The sequence below is a fragment of the Ranitomeya imitator genome, chromosome 2 (genome assembly GCF_032444005.1).
Source record: "Ranitomeya imitator isolate aRanImi1 chromosome 2, aRanImi1.pri, whole genome shotgun sequence".
NCBI classification, from domain to species: domain Eukaryota; kingdom Metazoa; phylum Chordata; class Amphibia; order Anura; family Dendrobatidae; genus Ranitomeya; species Ranitomeya imitator.
In genome coordinates, this window is record NC_091283.1 from 100,869,099 (window position 1) to 100,884,434 (window position 15,336).

General features: G+C 43.5%; 1 protein-coding gene and 1 long non-coding RNA gene across 2 annotated transcripts in view; one reads left to right on the forward strand and one right to left on the reverse strand.

Moving 5' to 3' along the window:
• NRK (Nik related kinase) overlaps window positions 1-15,336 on the reverse strand; it is a 379,988-nt gene that overhangs the window by 14,893 nt on the left and 349,759 nt on the right. The gene's annotated exons all lie outside the window — the stretch shown is intronic.
• The window catches only part of LOC138661997 (uncharacterized), a 94,900-nt gene continuing 90,549 nt past the window's right edge, over window positions 10,986-15,336 (forward strand). Inside the window, exons 1-2 of the long non-coding RNA XR_011317993.1 lie at window positions 10,986-11,158; window positions 14,495-14,627. This is a non-coding gene — a long non-coding RNA (uncharacterized lncRNA). The remainder of the gene's footprint in view (window positions 11,159-14,494; window positions 14,628-15,336) is intronic.

Here is a 15,336-nt window from a genome sequence, read left to right on the forward strand (position 1 = left end):
ACTTGTTTGCTCGGATTAAGGGGGCTAGTTGGTTTACTAAGATTGATCTTCGTGGTGCGTATAATCTGGTGAGAATCAGGCAGGGAGATGAATGGAAAACGGCATTTAATACGCCCGAGGGTCATTTTGAGTATCTGGTGATGCCGTTCGGACTTGCCAATGCTCCATCTGTTTTTCAGTCTTTTATGCATGACATTTTCCGTGAGTATCTGGATAAATTCTTGATTGTTTACTTGGATGACATTTTGATCTTCTCAGATGATTGGGAGTCTCATGTGAAGCAAGTCAGAATGGTTTTCCAGGTACTGCGTGCTAATTCCTTGTTCGTGAAGGGATCAAAGTGTCTCTTCGGTGTGCAGAAAGTTTCATTTTTGGGGTTCATCTTTTCCCCTTCTACTATCGAGATGGATCCGGTTAAGGTTCAGGCCATCCAGGATTGGACTCAGCCGACATCTCTAAAAAGTTTGCAGAAATTCCTGGGCTTTGCTAATTTTTATCGTCGCTTCATCTGTAATTTTTCTAGCATTGCCAGACCATTGACCGATTTGACCAAGAAGGGTGCTGATTTGGTTAATTGGTCTTCTGCTGCCGTGGAAGCTTTTCAGGAGTTGAAGCGTCGTTTTTGCTGTGCCCCTGTGTTGTGTCAACCTGATGTTTCTCTTCCGTTCCAGGTCGAGGTTGATGCTTCTGAGATTGGTGCAGGGGCGGTTTTGTCACAGAGAGGTTCTGGTTGCTCAGTGTTCAAACCATGTGCTTTCTTTTCCAGGAAATTTTCTGCTGCTGAGCGTAATTATGATGTGGGCAACCGAGAGTTGCTGGCCATGAAGTGGGCATTCGAGGAGTGGCGTCATTGGCTTGAGGGTGCTAAGCATCGCGTGGTGGTTTTGACTGATCATAAGAACCTTACTTATCTTGAGTCTGCCAAGCGCTTGAATCCTAGACAGGCCCGTTGGTCGTTATTTTTTGCTCGTTTTGATTTTGTGATTTCATACCTTCCGGGCTCTAAAAATGTGAAGGCGGATGCTCTGTCTAGGAGTTTTGTGCCCGACTCTCCGGGGTTATCTGAGCCGGCGAGTATCCTCAAGGAAGGAGTCATTGTGTCTGCCATCTCCCCTGATTTGCGGAGAGTGTTGCAGAAATTTCAGGCTAATAAACCTGATCGTTGTCAGGCCGAGAAACTGTTCGTCCCTGATAGGTGGACTAGTAAAGTTATCTCTGAACTTCATTGTTCGGTGCTGGCCGGTCATCCAGGAATCTTTGGTACCAGGGAGTTGGTTGCTAGATCCTTCTGGTGGCCATCTCTGTCACGGGATGTGCGTGCTTTTGTGCAGTCCTGTGGAATTTGTGCTAGGGCTAAGCCCTGCTGTTCACGTGCCAGTGGGTTGCTTTTGCCCTTGCCGGTCCCGAAGAGGCCTTGGACACATATTTCGATGGATTTCATTTCTGACCTTCCCGTTTCTCAAAAGATGTCTGTCATTTGGGTGGTCTGTGATCGCTTTTCTAAAATGGTCCATCTGGTGCCCTTGGTTAAATTGCCTTCCTCCTCTGATTTGGTGCCTTTGTTCTTCCAGCATGTGGTTCGTTTACATGGCATTCCTGAGAATATTGTTTCTGACAGAGGTTCCCAGTTTGTCTCGAGGTTCTGGCGAGCCTTTTGTGGTAGGATGGGCATTGACCTATCTTTTTCCTCGGCCTTCCATCCTCAGACTAATGGCCAGACCGAACGAACCAATCAGACCTTGGAAACATATCTGAGATGTTTTGTTTCCGCTGACCAGGATGATTGGGTGTCATTTTTGCCGTTGGCTGAGTTCGCCCTTAATAATCGGGCCAGCTCGGCTACCTTGGTCTCTCCATTTTTCTGCAATTCTGGGTTCCATCCTCGTTTCTCTTCAGGACAGGTTGAGTCTTCGGACTGTCCTGGTGTGGATTATGTGGTGGACAGGTTGCAGCAGATCTGGACTCAGGTAGTGGACAATTTGACCTTGTCCCAGGAGAAGGCTCAGCTTTTCGCTAATCGCAGACGCCGTGTGGGACCCCGACTTCGTGTTGGGGATCTGGTTTGGTTATCTTCTCGTCGTATACCTATGAAGGTTTCCTCTCCTAAATTTAAACCTCGTTTTATTGGTCCGTATAGGATTTCTGAGATTCTCAATCCGGTGTCTTTTCGTCTGACCCTCCCAGACTCCTTTTCCATACATAATGTATTCCATAGGTCGTTGTTGAGGAGATACGTGGCACCTATGGTTCCATCTGTGGAGCCTCCTGCCCCTGTTTTGGTGGAGGGGGAATTGGAGTATATTGTGGAGAAGATTTTGGATTCTCGTGTCTCTAGACGGAAACTCCAGTATCTGGTCAAATGGAAGGGTTATGCTCAGGAAGATAATTCCTGGGTTTTTGCCTCTGATGTCCATGCCCCAGATCTTGTTCGTGCCTTTCATGTGGCTCATCCTGGTCGGCCTGGGGGTTCTGGTGAGGGTTCGGTGACCCCTCCTCAAGGGGGGGGGTACTGTTGTGAATTCTGTGGCTGAGTTCACTTCTGTGGTCACAAGTGGTATTGCAGTCTCTGGGCTTCCTCCCTCAGGTGTTTTGGTGAGCTCGTTGGCTGCCTTGCTATTTAGCTCCACCTGAGTCTGTCTTCCTTGCTCCTTGTCAATGTTCCAGTGTTGGATCTGAGCTACTGCATCTTTCCTTGGGCCTGCTGCTCTGCTAGATAAGTGCTTCTAGTTTGTTTTCTGTTTTTTCTGTCCAGCTTGTTATTTTCTTTTGCTGGAAGCTCTGAGAAGCAAAGGGGTGCACCGCCGTGCTGTTAGTTCGGCACGGTGGGTCTTTTTGCCCCTTTGCGTGGTTTTCGTTTTAGGGTTTTTTGTAGACTGCATAGTTCTCTTTGCTATCCTCGCTCTGTCTAGAATATCGGGCCTCACTTTGCTGAATCTATTTCATTCCTACGTTTGTCTTTTCATCTTGCTAACAGTCATTATATGTGGGGGCTGCCTATTCCTTTGGGGTATTTCTCTGAGGTAAGTCAGGCTTGTATTTCTATCTTCAGGCTAGTCAGCTCCTCAGGCAGTGCCGAGTTGCATAGGTAGTTGATAGGCGCAATCCACTGCTGCTTCCAGTTGTGTGAGGATAGATCAGGTACTGCAGTCTACAGAGATTCCACGTCTCAGAGCTCGTCCTATTGTTTTGGGTTATTGCCAGATCTCTGTATGTGCGCTGATTACTGCACGCTGTGTTGCCTGATTGCCAGCCATAACAATTAACAATGTCAGCAATAAGTTTTCTAGTAGTGATGAGTGCCCGTTCTTGTATGCTAACCGAGTGCCTTCAGCGTGCTCGAAAAATATATTCAAGTCCCCGTGGCTGCATGTCTCGCTGCTGTCTAACAGCCGCAACACATGCTGGGATGGCCTGTTTGTTAGACAATACCTGGGGCTGTTGAAAAGCCACGAGACATACAGCCGCGGGGACTCGAGCATAGTTTTCGAGCATGCCGAAGACACTCGGTTAGCACTCGAGCATGGTTGGATAACACCTCATGCCAGCACACTCGCTCATCACTATTCTCTAGTCAAAAGTGGTGCAACAGTTTGGTGTGGTGAAGCTTTATAGTTTTCATGAAAAGGCAAAACAAGTAATTACTCCCATCCTGCTGCATTGTTAACTGCCTGCAGCATCCTTAAAGTATGTTATTATTTTGCCGGTGACAAACCCTTTAAATCATTTTGTAATGGCTTTCACTCCACTCTGACAGGCGTGAACTTTGCTGTGTGGGGAGCTAGGGTGAAATGTAAAAAAACTGTACACGCTTTATAATACATTGAAAGTTGAGGCCAAAAGTACAAGGCAGCTGAGTGTAATGAGGCATAGGAACTCAGTATGACATCCGCAGATCTGCACCTGATGCCATGTTCAGGCCGGATTACGGAATGTCCTTTATGGGGCTGATATATGAAGATTATTTATAGGATTTGTGTTTATACATGAATGTTCAGGGCTCATTTATTCCCTTGTAAACTTGACCTCATCCTGACTCTGAAATCATTCTAGGAAACCTACCTGGAAAGGTCTTCAGGTAGCTATACTAAGCAATACTACCAGATGGGAAATATATATATAGAAATTACATTCTAAGGTGATAAACTACACTACTCGCACCTCTAGTTTGTTAGGTGCAAATATATAGAATAATACAAAGTATAAAAGCATACAACATTAACATCATAACATAATATTTTAATTATATTATGGGTATAGAAGATGTCCTCATGGCCCAAAAATATTTTTTTTTTCTTAGTTTAACGCTATTTTTAAAGCAAATTTATGAATATACAATAAATATTTGATAAGTCGGTATCAAACACCTGGGTTACCTACTTGTTGGAAGTGAGGCTCCCCTGACTTCCATTCTGTCTGGTCTAGCAAACTATAACATGCACATCTAGTAGAAGTGGTTGTCCTAGACTTTAACATTGATGGCTTATCCTTAGGATAGATTATCAATGTCTGATCGGTGGGGGTGCGACACTCAGCACACCCGCTGATCAGATGTTCCCAGTGTAGACGCCAGCCTGAACTGCTCAGTTACAGAGCTACATTGATGGAATAGTGGCTGCAGCCAGGTACTGCACATCCAGCCCCCCATTAATTTGAATAGGGGTGGATGTGCAGTACCTGGCCATGGCCATTACACAGTCAAAGGAGCTGTGCCGTGCAGCTCCTTAGCTGAGTAGTTCTGGCCCACAGCGGGAACAGCTAAACTGCATGAGTTCTGGTTTTCGCACCCCCATCGATCAGACATTGATGACCTATCCTTAGGATAAGCCATCAGTGTTAAAGTTCAGGATAATCCCTTTTGAGGGTTGTGTGGTCATACCTTCACATTCAGCCTCTGGACACCATTTATGATGTATTGTAGATTTGCCATAAATGCATGACGTTTAGGCTTTCCAATCTGTATGTAAGTGGCCAAAAACTAATAATAATAATAATAATAATCTTTATTTATATAGCGCCAACATATTCCGCAGCGCTTTGCAGTTTAACAGTTTCAAACACAACAGTCATAAGTAACAACGTTAACAATTAAAGCAAAATAAGATGACCCTGCTTGTGAGAGCTTACAATCTACAATGAGGTGAGGGGGATACAAAGCACAGGTGTGTATTTACAATGATGTATTTACAATGAGGGTCCAGCCATCTTCAGAAGGTGGGGGATAGATGGAGATAGTGAATGGGCTACACACACACAAACATAAAATGACTTTGATTAGTGAACATGATAGGCCGCTCTGAACAACTGTTTTGAGGGAGCACCTAAAACTATGCCAATTGTGGATGGTCCTAATATCTTGGGGTAGAGCATTCCAGAGGATTGTTGCAGCACAGAGAAGTCTTGGAGTCGGGAGTGGGAGGCACGGATTAGTGCAGAGGTTAGTCAAAAGTCATTTGCAGAGCGCAGTGGTCAGTTAGGCCGATAGACCGAAATGAGGGAGGAGATGTAAGGGGGTGCCACACTGGAGAGCTTTGTGGGTGAGAACAAGTACTTTGAATTGGATTCTATAATGAGTGGGCAGTCAGTGTAAAGACTGGCGAAGAGGGGACACGTCTGAATACCGATTAGCTAGATGGACAACCCTGGCTGCTGCATTAAGGATAGACTGGGGAGGGGAAAGTCGAGAAAGGCGGAGGCCAATTAATAGAGCGTTACAGTAATCCAGGCGGGAGTGGATCAGGGCGACAGTGAGGGTTTTAGCTGTCTCCATGGTGAGAAAAGGGCGGATTCTAGAGATGTTCTTCAGGTGTAAGTGGCACGATTGGGCAAGAGATTGTATATGGGATGTGAAGGAGAGATCAGAGTCAAACATAACACCCAGACAGGGCGCCTGCTGCTGGGGTGTTATTATGGTGCGACCCACGGAGAGGGAAATGTCAGATTTAGGGAGGTTAGTAGATGGTGTGAGCAGAAGAAGTTATGTTTTGGAGAGGTTGAGTTTCAGATAGAGAGCGGACATGATGTTGGAGACTGCAGACAGACAGTCAGTGGCGTTCTGTATTACAATGGGGGTAAGGTCAGGGGATGAGGTCAGGGGATGACGTGTATAGTTGTGTGTCATCAGCATAAAGATGGCACTGAAAGCCAAATCTGCTGATGATCTGTCCAATTGGGGCCGTGTAAAGGGAGAAGAGAAGGGGGCCAAGGACTGAGCCCTGAGGTACCCTGACAGTGAGAGGAAGAGGAGATGAAGTGGAGCCAGCAAACAGAACACTGAAGGAGCGGTCAGAAAGATAGAAAGGGAATCAGGAGAGAGCAGTGTTCTTAATGCCTAGTGACTGGAGCCTAGAGAGTAGGAGAGGGTGGTCAACAGTGTCGAAAGCTGCAGAAAGGTCGAGAAGAATGAGCAGAGAGTGGTCACCGTTACATTTTGCTGTCAGAAGGTCATTGGTCACCTTGATGAGTGCAGTTTCTGGCGAATGTAAGGGGCGGAAACCGGACTGTGAAAGGTCTAGGAGGGAATGAATGGAGAGGTAACGGGTAAGGCGGGAGTAGATCAGGTGCTCTAAGAGTTTAGAGAAGAAGGGGAGATTGGAGACTGGTTTGTAGTTATTTGTGTAGGATGAGTCGAGGGCGGGTTAGTTTAGAAATGGAGTAATGATAGAGTGTTTGAAGGAGGAGGGGAAAATGCCAGAGGAGAGGGAGAGATTAAAAATTGTAGCTAGGTGAGTTGTGACGACTTGTGTTGTTGTTGTGGCCCCTTAAAAAATAGTGAGGAAAGAATGGTTGTAGATGACGAGGAAAAAGCTAACATATTAAACACCTTCTTCTCCACGGTATTCACGGTGGAAAATGAAATGCTAGGTGAAATCCCAAGAAACAATGAAAACCCTATATTAAGGGTCACTAATCTAACCCAAGAAGAGGTGCGAAACCGGCTAAATAAGATTAAAATAGATAAATCTCCGGGTCCGGATGGCATACACCCACGAGTACTAAGAGAACTAAGTAATGTAATAGATAAACCATTATTTCTTATTTTCAGGGACTCTATATCGACGGGGTCTGTTCCGCAGGACTGGCGCATAGCAAATGTGGTGCCAATATTCAAAAAGGGCTCTAAAAGTGAACCTGGAAATTATAGGCCAGTAAGTCTAACCTCTATTGTTGGTAAAATATTTGAAGGGTTTCTGAGGGATGTTATTCTGGATTATCTCAATGAGAATAACTGTTTAACTCCATATCAGCATGGGTTTATGAGAAATCGCTCCTGTCAAACCAATCTAATCAGTTTTTATGAAGAGGTAAGCTATAGGCTGGACCACGGTGAGTCATTGGACGTGGTATATCTCGATTTTTCCAAAGCGTTTGATACCGTGCCGCACAAGAGGTTGGTACACAAAATGAGAATGCTTGGTCTGGGGGAAAATGTGTGTAAATGAATTAGTAACTGGCTTAGTGATAGAAAGCAGAGGGTGGTTATAAATGGTATAGTCTCTAACTGGGTCGCTGTGACCAGTGGGGTACCGCAGGGGTCGGTATTGGGACCTGTTCTCTTCAACATATTCATTAATGATCTGGTAGAAGGTTTACACAGTAAAATATCGATATTTGCAGATGATACAAAACTATGTAAAGCAGTTAATACAAGAGAAGATAGTATTCTGCTACAGATGGATCTGGATAAGTTGGAAACTTGGGCTGAAAGGTGGCAGATGAGGTTTAACAATGATAAATGTAAGGTTATACACATGGGAAGAAGGAATCAATATCACCATTACACACTGAACGGGAAACCACTGGGTGAATCTGACAGGGAGAAGGACTTGGGGATCCTAGTTAATGATCAACTTACCTGGAGCAGCCAGTGCCAGGCAGCAGCTGCCAAGGCAAACAGGATCATGGGGTGCATTAAAAGAGGTCTGGATACACATGATGAGAGCATTATACTGCCTCTGTACAAATCCCTAGTTAGACCGCACATGGAGTACTGTGTCCAGTCTCGGGCACCGGTGATCAGGAAGGATATAATGGAACTAGAGAGAGTACAAAGGAGGGCAACAAAATTAATAAAGGGGATGGGAGAACTACAATACCCAGATAGATTAGCGAAATTAGGATTATTTAGTCTAGAAAAAAGACGACTGAGGGGCGATCTAATAACCATGTATAAGTATATAAGGGGACAATACAAATATCTCGCTGAGGATCTGTTTATGCCAAGGAAGGTGACGGGCACAAGGGGGCATTCTTTGCGTCTGGAGGAGAGAAGGTTTTTCCACCAACATAGAAGAGGATTCTTTACTGTTAGGGCAGTGAGAATCTGGAATTGCTTGCCTGAGGAGGTGGTGATGGTGAACTCAGTCGAAGGGTTCAAGAGAGGCCTGGATGTCTTCCTGGAGCAGAACAATATTGTATCATACAATTATTAGGTTCTGTAGAAGGACGTAGATCTGGGGATTTATTATGATAGAATATAGGCTGAACTGGATGGACAAATGTCTTTTTTCGGCTTTACTAACTATGTTACTATGTTAATATGTTACTATGAGAGAGAGACTGGAGGAGATGAGAAGGAATGGGGTCGGTATATAGTCGGACCAGAAGAAAAGAGGATCTTGGAGACTTCTTCTTCTGTGATGGGATCGAATGTGAGCCAGGGTAAATGCAGGGAGGGATGGGAGTCACTGCACTTGGTGGCTGGGATGGGATCGAATGTGAGCCATGGTAAATGCAGGGAGGGATGGGAGTCACTGCACTTGGTGGCTGGGAGTGGATTTCCTGATGGATATTATCTATTTTCTCTATAAAGTGGGAGGCCAGGTCATCAGCACAAATGTCTGTGATAGGGGCTTGTGCTTCTGGCCTGAGGAGGGAGTGAAAGGTGTCAAAAAGGTTCTTGGAGTTGTTGGATAGTGAGGAGATCAGAGTGGTGAAGTAGGTCTGTTTGGCGAGGTGAATGGCAGAATTATAGGTTCATAACATAAGTTTGAAGTGTATGAAGTCTTCTGGTGTGCGAGTTTTCCTCCATAAGCCTTCAGCACACCTAGAGCATCGCTGGAGAAATCGGGTTTGCGATGTGAGACAGGGCTGTTTCACTCTGTGTTTGGAGGTTTTGAGGGTGATGGGAGCTACTTGGTCAAACGTGCTTCTAAGAATTTCATTGTAGTGATGTACAGCCAGATCATAACAGGAAAAAGAGAAGATTGGGGACAATTATGAGTGTTGGGAGTCTGAAAGTGTATTAGGGTTAATAGCATGTAGATTTCTGAATGTGTGGTAGGTAGGAGTGTGCTGGGGTGGGCGAGAAATTGTGAGTGTGAAGGAGAGAATGTTATGGTCAGAGAGGGGAAGCGGTGTTTTATCTAGTTGGGAGATTGAACAGAGCCGGACAAAGACCAGGTCAAGGGTGTTACCGTCTGTGTTTCAGAGGTTGAGAGCTGTGAGAGGCCTAAAGAAGTGTTTAGTCATAGAAGCTGGGATACAGATGTGGAAATGGGGATGTTGAAGTCTCCCAGGATAAGGGTTGGTAGTTCTGAGGACATGAAGTGTGGCAGCCAGGCAGAGAAATGGTCCAGGAAGTAGGTGCGTGAGCCTGGGGGCCGGTATATGACCGCTACTCTGAGAGAGGGGACAAAAGAGCCTGATGGTGTGGACCTCAAAAGAAGGGAATGAGAGTGATGGAACTGAGAGGATGACCTGGAAAGTGCATTGTGGGGACAGGAGTATGCTGACTCCACCACCATGTCTGTTTGTGGGTCTTGTGAAATGTGAGAATTGTAAGCCACCATGGGAAATGGCAGCAGGAGAGACAGTGTCAGAATCCTGAAAGCAGATTTCCGTGAGGGCCAACAGATTAAGAGAGTTTTTCAGAAAGTAATTGTGTAGGAAAAGAAGCTTGTTACATACAAACCGTGGATTCCAAAGGGCACAATTGAAAGAAGGAGACGAAGGAGTGCAACTAATGTTAGTAAGATTAGTAAGGTTTTGATGTGAGGTAGGGGTTGAGGTTGTGGGAGATGTCCCCTGAAATCAGTAGGAGTAGGAAGATAAAGAGCAAGTAGTTTTTGGAATTGTACAAAGTTTTTTTTGTGCAGTGTGTTTGGGCAAGATGGGCTGAGGTTTTTAGGTAGGTGAGAAGTGCATGGGAGCTGTACATGGGAGAGGGAAGGAGAGAGGAGCTGATGTATAAGAGTCATGATGGTGCGGTGAATGTGGATGGCAAGGGAACATAGGAGGATAGGAATAAAGCACATCGATAGATGGGAGAGCAGAGTGTGGGTTACCTGACTCCTGCCCTGACTAACTGCCATGGAATAACTGCTTTATCTCGATGCTTATATTCGGAATGGTTTGCTTTGGGGATACTCGCGTGCACCCCTAAGGATGTTTCTAAATTTATAGACCATAATCCAGGCTCAGGAGAGACGGATTGTGGGAACTGGTTGGGGATAATCTGGCAGCTGGGGCCAGCACACCAGGGGGTGGTTAGATGATCAAAGACATTGGGCCAAAAACATTGTTCAAAATACATTTTTCCGTAGGGAATAACATGAGAAATGATGCAATAAGCCACGGATTCCAACTTTAGTATATGCCCAAATATCCCCTCCAGTGCCTTCTCCAAGTGTTCGTTCAGTATTTGGGTTAAAATTAGTTGGGTATAAGGTGAAGGCAAAAAAAAGTAGATTGTGAAATCAGATCAATACTAGGGTCTGTTTGAAGTTTAGCTATGGAAACACATAGGCACTGTGTGCACAAAAACGGAATAAGACTATTTGCAAAGTAGTTTCAGGAGCAATAAAAAGCAGTGGAAACTGTATAACTATCACCAGATTTCACAATACAAGCTGCATATATTAATAAATAGCTATCTTAGACTTGATGAGACTGGTGCACCTACTTTGAAATTCTATGTCAGAACGGCTATATAAAGGTGAACATGATGGGAGTCCAGCTATAGAGAGAGCTCATGAATACAAGTGTATCTGATCTCCTCTCGCTCGGCCTGACTGTTTGCTGCAGCTTGTAATGAGCAGTGTGAGATTTTATCAGCAGGAAGGAAGGACACTGAGGAACTGTCAATCAGGCTAAGTGGGAGGAGATTGATTTTAAACTATCGTAAAAGGATTATGCAGCCATTCTGACATGGATTTTCACAGTAAGTACACCGGCCTCATATGGTCTGATTTAATGATACATGCAGCTTGTATGTACAATTTTCTGAAAGCTTCACTTGAAACCAGGCTTTATAGGCTTTCATTTATTTAGAAACATATTTTTATGACAGCAACACAATATTTCTCTAGCGATCATTGACTAAGGCACATTTGGATTTGTACATTTGCATTTGACTCCTGCCATATAAGAGAAAATCAAACCCCCCAAACCTGTCCGACTAATCCACTAATGTATTCCTACAAATTGATTAAATAAAATAGCAGTCTCATTGTCCACGTGAGATTACAGCTGACAGCACGCGCTGATAAAACATGGCCGGGGTATATACTTCTACAGCTGACAAGATAGTAAAAACATGCCAGCCCTCCTGACGGATACCGGAAAAATGGTGGAAATCGACAGCCAGAAGGCTGAAAGCGATTAAGCTATTGATTAACATTAGGCATCATCTCTAAGGGAAAAGTCAATTATTGACTGAATAAACAGCCTCTTGCCACCTTCAAAGAAGCTTTCATTACGGATCTCGCTTGTTTACATCGGGGAAACAGAGACACAGACCAACGTCCTTCTGGTCGTAATCCTGCTCATAGAAAGCCTGCAGAAGATGCTATGATTTCCATGCACGGACAGCACTTGTCTTATACGCTTATAAAGGTGAAAGTCTGATCATAGACCGTTTTAAAAATGTCAGTATAAGGGTAATCAACTGATTGCTCCAGGTCTTTCTCATGTGTCAGGAAGCTATTAGATGAATGGCTATCCTTGTAATAGAAGGACACCTCTAGCCAACCAGAATCCCTATCTAATCTGGCTCCTAATGGGAGGTTCCTACATCTTAGGTATTCAAATGGACAGCACAATGGCTCAGTGGTTAGCACTGGAGCTTTGCAGCACTGGGGTCCTGTCTTCAAATCCCACCAAGGACAACATCTGTAAGAAATTTGTATGTTCTCCCCGTATTTACGTGGGTTTCCTCCAAGTTCTCCAGTGTCCTTCCACACTCCAAAAATAGGGACTTTAGATTATGAGCCACAATGGGATCAGCGATAATGTCTGTAAAGCACCACAGATGCTATATAAGTAAAATATACCAAATAGGATGTATGGACGGAGTTATCTTCATGTGACAATCCCTTTGATGAGCCACATATCAGTTGAGCGTTAGTTCACCACTATTGGTTTTAATTAAATTATCTTATAGGAAAGCTTATTATTGACACGGTGATCACTGATCCACAACATCTATGTGACCGTGGTGCTCATAGGATCCTTGAGGTGCAGGACATTTTTACTAAAATCTGCTTCTAGCAATACTTGAGATCTCACATGCCATGTACTCTCTAAGAGATGACTACGTTTCTCCACAAGTAATGGTGATCTTTTCGTGAATAAATCTTGGACCTTTTTACCTACACATCTTAATTTAATCCTAAAGGTGTGTGGAATCTATTTTTACTATTTTGCAGTCTACATTGTGAGTTAGGGGTATTCCAGGACAAGGTTTTAAGTGTGAGTGATGCCTGGTCTCCGTTTCACTCCTCCTTGACATGAGGCCCTCTTTGACACATGGAGAGGTAGGACATTAGTGATAGGGACCATCCATATTTCATTACGCCTTGAAGTGGTTAGATGGCTTTTTCACTTTTTTTCATAAAAAAACCCTCCAAGTACCTTACATTTTTAAGGCTTACAACATTATTAGAGTTCATGTATTCATTACTCGCAGTGCGCCGTCGTGTGTATATATGTTTGTACATTGGCAACATGGCGCATTTGTGTACCTGTACAATAATTTAATGCTAAAAGTATAAGGGACTCTTTTTTTTTCCATGACAATCAATGTGCCTTTTCACAAGTCCATTTTCTTTTATGGAGTGATTGTCTGCAAACCCTCCCCTGCCGCGCTTAAAAAAACGAAACCCCAAAATACAAGATCTGTCCTACTTTGATCCATGCTGCTGATCAAACATGGCAATGAAAGTCAATATCCTAGTTTTACTTTTTAATGGGCAGGAGAAACTAAAAAATTTATTTTATTTTTTCTTACAAGGTAAAAAAAAAGGTTTGTAAAAACTAACATAGAAAAAAAATGGGCCCAGGACACTGGAAAAAAATGGATTATTTTTCATGATTGAGAAAAAAAATTTGACTTGTGAAACCAACAGACAGGACTTTAAGGCAATGTGCAGACGGGTTATTTAACATAGTAACATAGTAACATAGTAACATAGTTAGTAAGGCCGAAAAAAGACATTTGTCCATCCAGTTCAGCCTATATTCCATCATAATAAATACCCAGATCTACGTCCTTCTACGTCTTTTAAGGTGCTTTTGGACTACTGACAGAAAAATTAAGATGATCTGATTCTGAAATGTAAAAATAAATGCTGCATCCTTAAAGCCCAATATAATTTCATCTTGAAAGACCCCAAAGTAGTAGCAGCAATAACAGGTTATCAAGGTGACACTCTAGGATGACCAGCTTACGGGCAGCATGGTGGCTCAGTGGTTAGCACTGCAGCCTTGCAGCGCTGGAGTCCTGGGTTCAAATCCCACCAAGAACAACATCTTCAAGGAGTTTGTATGTTCTCCCCATGTTTGGGTGGGTTTCCTCCTGGTTCCCAGTTTCCTCCCACATTCCAAAGACATACTGATAGGGAATTTAGATTGTGAGCCCCATTGGGGACAGTTATGATGTCTGTAAAGCGCTGCGGAATATGTTAGCGCTATGTAAAAATAAAGATTATTATTAAGCCTACCCATGCCAATAAGGTTTTAACATGAAGAATGTTGTTACCACATTAGTGGGGTGAAGGAACATGGCCTATTCTTTTACAATGAAATGTAGTACAACAAGTACCACAGTTTTATTTTGGAATTATTTTTCTTTCAAATCGTATTACAGCTAAACAGAAAATAAAAGAAAAACATAAACTGTCATTTGTTCAAGGAAATAGAAAAAAAATCTGAAACCATCTGTTAATGTCACGTAATGCAACAGTAGCATTCTTCATAGATTGTTATGTAAAAAAGAATGTGATGATTGTGCCAAATTGTTAATGATCCCTCCACCCAGAAATACAGAACACTGACAACTCCTGGATCACCCAACAAGCTGAATTTTCTTCCACTGTTTGATAGACATCCCGGCATGTGTTGCTCCTGTCGAACAGTGGCGAGACATGCGGCTGTGGGGATTGGAGCTGAAAATACTCAATCATATAACACCTTACCCGAGCACGCTCTCTCATCACTAATTATTATATAAAGAGGAATGTGATCATGGTGCCAAATCATTAATTATGTTTCCACCCAGATACACAAAACACAGGTGCAGAGCTGACAACTCCTTGGCCACCCAAGAAGCTACTGACATTTTTTCCACTTTCAAGAAATAAGAAAAGGTGTATCTCGACCCCCGCTCATCAGGAAATTGTGGTTGCATTTAGGTGAGACCAAATGGGAAGGTGATGTCTGAGATTTATAAAACATGTACATTATAATTGGGCAGATTTGGTCATTAAGAGCTGTGTGGCACTACCAGAGGAACGGTACTTTAAGATAATGAAAAGTAATTGTCTATTATTTGTGCGTCAGCATCTAATGAGTCTGTGCAAAGGTCATTGTGAATGGAGGGGATCAGGGACAGGTGTCACCGTCTATTGTGATTAATTGACCCCTCATTATCAGCCATGTATAGAGATATTGTCATTCAATGTAATCCTGCCTCTGATGATAAGCAGCCTGCTGAAAACACTTCCTGAAAGTATGAGTCTAAAATAGCCCCAGGGGCCAGTGTGAAAATGGCATGATTACTGGTGGAGGAGGCGCAGTCGGAACTTTCTATTACTACATACCCTGTGCTTCTTTAGCATATGTGTAGACAACGATGGAGAATGTGATCTCTGTGTATAACGAGGGAGGAACCATAGGAATCCCGGACAGCTCTGCTATGCAATCAAAAGGCTGCATTTTACTTGCAAAAGAGTGTACTATACCAGCCCCAGTTATAAGGGCAAAAGCACCAACCGCATTAAAAAAAATATGATTAATATATAAAAATAATTGTGGCAGAATGGGGAGCATGTTTATTTTCCTTATTTTCTCACTTGTATCGCCCAATATCATTTTTTTTTTAAAAAAAAAAGCATATGACTG